Source organism: Salmo salar, chromosome 22 (genome assembly GCF_965601325.2).
Source record: "Salmo salar chromosome 22, fSalSal1, whole genome shotgun sequence".
NCBI classification, from domain to species: domain Eukaryota; kingdom Metazoa; phylum Chordata; class Actinopteri; order Salmoniformes; family Salmonidae; genus Salmo; species Salmo salar.
The window spans coordinates 18,533,812-18,543,371 of record NC_138312.1 but is presented as its reverse complement, the minus strand read 5'-3'; the positions used below and the strand labels follow the sequence as shown (position 1 = coordinate 18,543,371).

At 41.2% G+C, this 9,560-nt stretch overlaps 1 long non-coding RNA gene across 1 annotated transcript; it reads left to right on the top strand.

Annotated features, from left to right (window-relative positions):
- Positions 1 to 1,023: 1,023 nt before the first annotated feature.
- On the top strand, positions 1,024 to 8,148 carry LOC145862615 (uncharacterized). Its single transcript, XR_014382136.1, has 3 exons — positions 1,024 to 1,483; positions 5,179 to 5,329; positions 5,629 to 8,148. It is a non-coding gene; the product is annotated as an uncharacterized LOC145862615 (long non-coding RNA).
- Positions 8,149 to 9,560: the final 1,412 nt, after the last annotated feature.

Sequence of the window (9,560 nt, the reverse complement as noted above, 5' to 3'; positions counted from 1 at the left end):
GCAAGGTTACCTCCTCTTGTAAATGAGATGAACTCGTGCAAATGCCTACTGGACATCAACACATTACATAACAGTGCAAACATAGTTTAACAGAACATAGATGAGTTGTTGAAGTTCTCATGCGGCCTCAAATTCTAATGTGGTCACATAAAAATGTATTTTATGAACAGATGTGATGGGTTTTATCTCATCATATAAAGAGAATTGCAGGAATATTTTTTTATGTGATTCTATGGGTATTTAACAAAGTATGTTTCCTTGGTAAGTCAGATTTAACAGGGTTTCAAACCTGTAGACTACTTAAGCCAATGTGCCAATGTTATTATTACTTCACTAACGTAATACTAGAATTGGGATTTCTCTGCCTTCCCAAGGAACCTTTTCTTAAGAAAACAGACTAACCTGTGGCCTATAGCAGAATGGAGAGATCAAATATGTGGCTAATAAAAAATAAAAAAAAGTCTGGTATTCCTCTCAGAATTCTGCAGATTGACAATGTACAGTAGTCCCTGCAGAGCCGTGAGAGTTGGGCCAATGCGGTTTCTGCATTATGAAGCATTTACATGACACTTCAACATTCTATGGCAGCCATGTTAGCTCCCCATTATAATTACATGGAGAATACAATGCTATGTAACTGAATGTCTAGAATTTGAAAAATACAAACAATTCAAAAAGTTGGACTAACTCTCTAAATATATGGCTCTGAGTCCCTCTATTGCCTATGACAGATTCTATTTTTGACCCTTATCTGTTGCCTGGCTACCCAAACTCATTTCTCCGGCCAAACGTTACACCACGCCCATGGACATTCGTTTCTTCTCCACAATGGTCAAGTTTATTTTGCATGACCCGGTGCCCCGGGTGAGTGGAGTTAACTCATTTTATACAGTGCCATTCCGGACTAAACCAATGAGTCTGGATCTGAGTCGCTACAAGGCAGTTAACCCCCTCAACAACTGTGCCATTGGGCGTTGATTAAAGCAGCCCCCCACAGCTCTCTGATTCAGAGGGGTTGTGTTAAATGCGTTGTGCAACTGACTAGATATCTCCTTTCCCTTTGGGCTGCGTTCAGTACGTTTGTACGTTCTGGGACATTCAATTGAACGGAAACGGTGTTGTACTGAACGATCAGTTGAAAATCGGAGAGGTTGGGGAACGCTGTCAGCATGGCTACTGCCCTTTAAATACGTCACTCATTGCTGCAAGCCACACCCACCAAATGGGAGCAAACTTACCTCAAAGTCTGTTCAAGAATTTACAAGAACGTTTTGAGAACATTTCGCGTAGTACAAACCGTTCCGCACGTAGCAAACATTCAAGCGAACTGCACGCACCTCAGGTAAAACGACAGTTTGAAAATTCGTCATTGGCTTTGATACTCTGATTGGTTAGAGATGATTCAATCGCTAATTACTTTATTTTGTCCAACACCCCTCATTTTGACATCACCACAAATTGACTTCAACGATGGCAGACTAAGGTATGTAGCCAGTGGTGTAAAAATACTTAAGTAGTCTTTTGGGGTATCTGTACTGTACTTTACTACATATATTTTTGACAATTTTTACTTCACTACATTCCTAAAGAAAATTATGTACTTTTTACTCCATACATTTTCCCTGACACCCAAAATAACTTGTTACATTTTGAATGCTTAGCAGGACAGAAAATGGTCCAATTCGCACACTTATCAAGAGAACATCCCATGTCATCTCTACTGCCTCTGATCTGGCAGACTCACTAAATACAAATGCTTTGACCCTGGCTATATGTAAATATAAAAAATATAAATCAAATTGTGCTGTCTGGTTTGCTCAATATAAGGAATTTTAAATTATTGTTACTTTTACTTTTGATACTTACATATTTTAGCAACTAGATTTACTTTTGATACTTAAGTATATTTAAAACCACATACTTTTTTACTTTTACTCAAGTAGTATTTTACTGGGTGACTTTCACGTTTACTAATTTTCTATTAAGGTATCTTTACTTTTACTCAAGTATGAGATCAATAAAAAAAGTGGTCAGATGAAGCAGATGCTAAGCTACAGGACTGTTTTGCTAGCACAGACTGGAATATGTTCCGGGATTCTTCATTGGCTTCATCAATAAGTGCATCGCTGACGTCAGACCCACAGTGACCGTACGTACATAACCCAACCAGAAGCCATGGATTACAGGCAACATCCGCACTGAGCTAAAGGCTAGAGCTACCGCTTTCAAGGACTCTAACCCGAAGCTTATAAGAAATCCCGATATGCCCTCCGACGAACCAACAAACAGGCAAAGCGTCAATACAGGACTAAGATCGAATCGTACTACACTGGTTCCGGCACTCGTCGGATGTGGCAGGGCGTGCAAACCATTACAGACTACAAAGGGAAGCACAGCTTACCGCTGCCCAGTGACACGAGCCTACTAGACGAGCTAAACTACTTCTATGCTCGCTTCGAGGCAAATAACACTGAAACATGCATGAGAGCACCAGCTGTTCCAGACGACTGTGTGATCATGCTCTCCGCAGCCGATGTGAGTAAGACCTTTAAACAGGTCAACATTCACATGGCCAGACGGATTACCAGGACGTGTACTGTGAGTAAGAACTGACCAACTGGCAAGTGTCTTCACTGACATTTTCATTTCTCCCTGTCCGAGTCTGTAATGGCAACATGTTTTAAGCAGACCGCCATAGTCCCTGTGCCCAAGAACAGTAAGGTTACCTACCTAAATGACTACCAACCCGTAGCACTCACATCTGTAGCCATGAAGTGCTTTGAAATGCTGGTCATGGCTCTCATCAACACCATTATCCCAGAAACCATAGACCCACTCCAATTTTCATACTGCCCTAACAGATCCACAGATGACGCAATCTCTATTGCACACCACACTGCCCTTTCCCACCTGGACAAAAGGAACACCTATGTGAGAACGCTATTCATTGAGTACAGCTCAGCGTTCAACACCATAGTGCCCTCAAAGCTCATCAATAAGCTAAGGACCCTGGGACTAAACACCTCCCTCTACAACTGGATCCTGGACTTCCTGAAGGGCCACCCACAAGTGGTAAGGCTAGGTAACAACACATTCGATATGCTGATCCTCAACACAGGGGCCCCTCAGGGGTGTGTGCTCAGTCCCCTCCTGTACTCCCTGTTCACTCATGACTGCACGGCCAGGCACGACTCCAACAGCATCATTAAGTTGGCCGATGACACAACAGTGGTATGACTGATCAATGACAAGACAGCCTATAGGGAGGAGGTCAGAGACCTGGCCATGTGGTGCCAGGACAATAACACCTCCCTCAACGTGATCAAGACTAAGGAGATGATTATGGACTACAGGAAAAGGAGGACCGAGCACACCCCTATTCTCATCGAAGGGGTTATAGTGGAGCAGGTTGAGAGCTTCAGGTTCCTTGGTGTCCACATCACCAACAGACTAACATGGTCCAAGCACACCAAGACAGTCGTGAAGAGGGCACGATAACACCTATTCCCCCTCAGGAGACTGAAAAGATTTGGCATGGGTCCTCAGATCCTCAAAAGGTTCTACAGCCGCACCATCGAGAGCATCCTGACTGGTTGCGTCACTGTCTCGTATGGCAACTGCTCGGCCTCTGACCGCAAGGCACTACAGAGGGTGGTGCGTACGGCCCAGTACATCACTGGGGCCAAGCTTCCTGCCATCCAGGACCTCTATACGAGGCGGTGTCAGAGGAAGGCCCTAAAAATTATCAAAGACTCCAGCCACCCTAGTTATAGACTGTTCTCTCTGCTACCGCACGGCAAGCGGTACCGGAACACCAAGTCTAGGTCCAAGATGCTTCTAAACAGCTTCTACCCCCAAGCCATAAGACTCCTGAACATCTAATCAAATGGCCACCCAGACTATTTGCATGCCACCCCCTTTTACACCACTGCTACTCTCTGTTATTATCTATGCATAGTCACTTTAATAACTCTACCTACATGTACATATTACCTCAATTACCTCGGCTAACCGGTGCCCCCGCACATCGACTCTGTACCGGTACACCTTGTATATAGTCTCGCTATTGTTATTTTACTGCTGCTCTTTAAATACTTGTTCCTTTAGTTTCTTATTCTTATTAGTTTTTTTAAACTGCATTGTTGGTTATGGGCTTGTAATTAAGCATTTCACTGTAAGGTCTACACCTGTTGTATTGGGCGCATGTGACTAATAACATTTTATTTGATTTAGTCCTTTTTCCACCACTGTATGTAGTAGAGCATCGGAAGAATTCTGTTTGAGTCATCAGGCAACTTTATCTGTGCACTGAATGACACATTGCATTTTCTCCAGAAGTACACAGGGCATTACTCAGACACCAGTTTATCAACCCTGAGACATTTTTCTGCTCTTGAATAAGTTTGCTGTCATTAGTCACACCTCTGGAATATTATCCAATTATAAACTCAGCAACAAAAGAAACTCTTTGGAAGATAATTGGTAAAAATCCAAATAACCTCACAGATCTTCATTGTAAATGGTTTAAACACTGTTTCCCATGCTTGTTCAATGAACCATAAACAATTAATGAACATGCACCAGTGGAACGGTTGTTAAGACACTAGCATCTTACAGACGGTAGGCAATTAAGGTCACAGTTCTGAAAATTTAGGACACTAAAGAGGCCTTTCTACTGACACTGAAAAACACCAAAAGAAAGATGCCCAGGGTCCCTGCTCATCTGCGTGTAAGTGCCTTAGGCATGCTGCAAGGAGGCATGAGGACTGCAGATGTGGCCAGGGAAATGAATTGCAATGTCCGTACAGTGAGACACCTAAGACAGTGCTACAGGGAGACAGGATGGACAGCTGATCGTCTTCGCAGTGGCAGACCACGTGTAACAACACCTGCACAGGATCAGTACATCCGAACATCACACCTGCCGGACAGGTCCAGGATGGCAACATCAACTGCCCGAGTTACACCAGGAATGCACAATCCCTCCATCAGTGCTCAGACTGTTCGCAATAGGCTGAGAGAGGCTGGACTGAGGGCTTGTAGGCCTGTTGTAAGGCAGGTCCTCACCAGACATCACCAGCAACAACGTTGCCTATGGGCAGAAACCCACCGTTGCTGGACCAAACAGGGCTGGCAAAAAGTGCTCTTCTCTGACGAGTCGCGGTTTTGTCTCACCAGGGGTGATGGTCGGATTCGCGGATCGATTTGGAGGTGGAGGGTCCGTCATGGTCTGGGGAGGTGTGGCACACCGTCATCAACTGAGCTTGTTGTCATTGCAGGCAATCTCAACGCTGCGCGTTACAGGGAAGACATCCTTCTCCCTCATGTGGTACCTCATTTTAACTAGTTCCATCTTGTTCTTGATACCATATCTTGTTGTGAGGTGTTTTTCCTGATTTCATATTATTGCTAATATAGCTAAAATTCGTTAGCTAGCTAACCAAGAACTGTAACAATGTATTTGAGACAACAGGTGCTCATTGTGCAAATGTATTTGTTTTCAATCAACATTGCAGAGAAATATAGTTTACATGTTGTCAACAATCTAAGCCAACCCCATCTGTTTTGCCCCATACTGTAGTTGTGAAAGTGTCGGTTTTGTTGCTTAACAACCAACCCTTCCTGCAGGCTCATCCTGACATGACCCTCCAGTATGACAATGCCACCTGCCATACTGCTCGTTCTGTGTGTGATTTCCTGCAAGACATGAATGTCAGTGTTCTGCCATGGCCAGCGAATAGCCCAGATCTCAATCCCTTTGTGCCTTGGTGGAAGAGTGGGGTAACATCTCACAGCAAGAACTGGCAAATCTGGTGCAGGCCATGAGGAGGAGATGCACTGCAGTACTTAATGCAGCTTGTGGCCACACCTGATACTGACTGTTACTTTTGATTTTGACCCCCCCCCCCCCCCCCTGTTCAGATACACATTATTCCATTTCTGTTAGTCACATCTTGTTCATTTTGTCTCAGTTGTTGAATCTTGTTATGTTCATACAAATATTTACACGTTAAATTTGCTGATAATAAATGCAGTTGACAGTGAGGACGTTTATTTTTTTTGCTGAGTTTAGTATCCAATAATATAGCTAGTGTTGTCAATGTGAGCAAAAATATGTCATCTTCTGTCCTGAAGTTGAGTTGAACTGAGATCTTTTGAGGACACATTTTTTATGAGGTAAGTGTATAAGTCCCTTTTGCCTGAGTAGACTGTGCCATAGATGGGTTAGCTGACAACATCACGAAAAAGATGAGCATGCTTCAATGGGGCAGAAGTCTGTGAGTTGTTGTGATTCTGGATGACCAGATAGCTACCAACAATGACAAGAAACTGCCTTATGTGGAATCGTAAGTGCCTCGTTTTAACTAGTTCCATCTTGTTCTTGATACCATATCTTGTTGTGAGGTGTTTTTACTGATTTCATATTATTGCTAATATAGCTAAAATTCGTTAGCTAGCTAACCAACAACTGTAACAATGAATTTGAGAGACAACAGGTGCTCATTGTGCAAATGTATTTGTTTTCAATAAACATTGGAGAGAAATATAGTTTACATGTTGTCAACAATCTACGCCAACCCCGTCTGTTTTGCCCCATACTGTAGTTGCGAAAGTATCGGTTTTGTTGCTTAACAACCAACCCTTCAATATAGAGCCCGCCAGCTTGTAGTCACAGATAGTAGAACATCTTTGCTGTAGTCCTAAAAGCCGGAAATGTGTTACCTCCGACTCGTTCAGCCATCCCAATAGGGAAAATTAATGGGGAAAGAGTAGGGTTTGGGATAAACGCAGTAAATAAGGTCTGAGGTTAACACAGGTTTAGGAGATCTTACATTTTGTTCTATTAGATAATACCAGTCAGTTAACATGACCTTTCTGAATTATGAAGCCTTTGGTGCTTTGTGTTTTTTGTTTATTACATAAATGCTTCAAAATTGACATTAGCTGAAGAAGATTCTCATAAACCAAACATATAATCTATGCCTGTATTTACCACATACGTTATTTTTGGCGTATATTCAAAAACCCAACAATAACGCCATTAATTTCCCCATAGGCTTTGTCCAACGAACCATGCCGGAGTTGGTACCTACAAAAATACAACATTACTATTTCTGGTTTGTACAGTTTTGCCTAACCTGAAGGTGAAAAGCGACCTCTTGTGGCACCGTTTGCTAAAGCACTACATGTCACCCCTCTGACCGCTTTGCAAGTTGGGTAAATCTTTTTTCTTTGCTGTTTTCATTTAGTTTTATATTTCTTTAAAAAGACAATGGCTATGCACAATTTTGTCACAGTAGGCTAACTGCCAGGTGGATCCAGGTGCAAAATAAATTGCTGAAATCTTACTAGGCGATGAGAATTCTTTAATTTGCTGAAAAGCTAGCTATTAATAAGTATCACTGACTATATGAGAAAAAATTCTCACCAAACGTCTGGCTACTCAGTTGTGTAGTTAGACTACTAGTCTGCTAACTCACTAACTGGGATGTAAACAAATTTGTGGCCTAAATTTGAGAGAAATAAGCTTTTTGTGCATATGGAACATTTCAGGGATATTTTATTTCAGCTCATGAAACATGGGACCAACAGTTTACATGTTTCATTTATATTTTTGCTCAGTGTATTATGCTAAATTGATTCCAGATACGCTTCTCTTGGCTGAGGTCCATATCCAAATCTTAATATGCTCTTTGATATGCTGAAAATAAGGACGATTTCTGATGCATTTCTGAGTTTTCGGCACATGCTTAATAATTGGACAAATATGAAATCCATATTTTTCTTTCATGCACAAATCATTTTGGGATTTCCTCTGGATATCATATATAGTATGGTCAGATATTGACTCATTAGATATCCTGAGATGGGCCTATGTGGACATCTTACTTTTTCTATTTGATGACAAATGCGTGTTTTTTTTCTCATCTATAACAAACAGGGGTATTGAGGGTGTGCAACTTTTATTTTCTGTAAAAGAAAACTTATTTTTTTGTAGAAAACATTGGCCTACATTTGCATCTTTACAGAAAATATGTGTTGTGATTGGTTCTCTGGATTTGCTATGCTGTATTTGTTTTTATAGAAATAGCAGAGATGTGCTTTGGAAATAGCAACTTGGATTAAATATAATGATGTTTGCCTTTCCGTGCCTTGTAGTTTATTACTGAATGTGGTGCACTTGTATGCTCAGATATCTCACCTTCATGTGAAGAATTATGATAAGTTTAGGCGCCTGAACAGGTAAAATACTTTGGGTGCTGGACATTGATTATGAGTCATTTAGCCCATTTTCAAACAGACATACGAGATAGTATCTCAAAATGTTTAGATATGCTGGCATGGAATCCCCTATCACAGATAGCAGAGAGCCAATTCTGGAAATGTGATGTCCTTGTAGAGTATATTGTTTAAAACAATACATATGTTTAAAAATCAAAAAGGGTACTTTTGAGATATGAATATTAATAGAGCACACTTAGGAGTATAATGACTCAACGGTGTTGTCAGTATCATTTACGGTTCACGGATCATTGGGTCTTACAGGTGGCATGTATAGGTCTAAAAAGGGCCAATGGCCACTTTCATCATGATTTTCAAAAAAAATGGTTTGTGTTACAAATGTAAAAAGCATATCAAACATCTTTCTTCCCAATGAAGTTTCTATGTGAGAAGTGTCAGAACAATTTGAGATCCCAAAATGTTTTTCAGGCTATGCTGGTATGGAATCCCCCGATAATATCTCAAAATGTTGACGTAAGTATATATACACCGAGTGTACAAAACAGTAAGTACACCTGGTCTTTCCATGACATAGACTGCCCAGGTGAATCCAGTTGAAAGCTATGATACCTTATTGATGTCACTTGTTAAATCTACTTCAACCAGTGTAGAGGAGGGAGCATCCTGATCAAGCTCTAAGGCTGAAATTGAATCTGATCAGCCTGTTAGGAGTGAAGCTCACCACTCTGTAAATGTAAAATTATCTATAAAACATGAAGTGTCCGTTTTACGTGAGTTTCTCGTGATCTCAACAAAGCAACTTTTGTTATGTTGTGATCATGAGATAAATAATGAATGATCTCGACATAACGAGGGAATACTTTTTTTATTCATATGTCCTCTCTGGACGTCCGTAACTTTGAGCACTTTTTATCTCTTGAAAATATCACTTTCTGAGCACTTCTACAATGGGTAAATAATTATGGAATGTTTTGTTCAAATCAAAAGGGGTGTTGTCAAAAAGTGATTGAATTCAAATGGATTTACCCCAATTTAAACCTTCAAGGACATGCCTACATGTAAGTAAGCCTACAATATCCTGTTGAACGTGAGGAAATGTCTCAAGGAAATGTGTAATGCAAAATTCTGTATTAAACCATCATCCAACCTGCAAGTGTAGCCTGAGGTATTTCAGTAAGACTTAAGACTTCTCTTTAATCCCAGAGGTAAACGCCCTAGGCTTTAGCACAGTGGACTAACAAAGGGCTCGTTCCTCTGCTCAGACGTTGTTTACGCCTGCCAGATCTCACAACGCCTGGATAGGTATTTTGCGTATC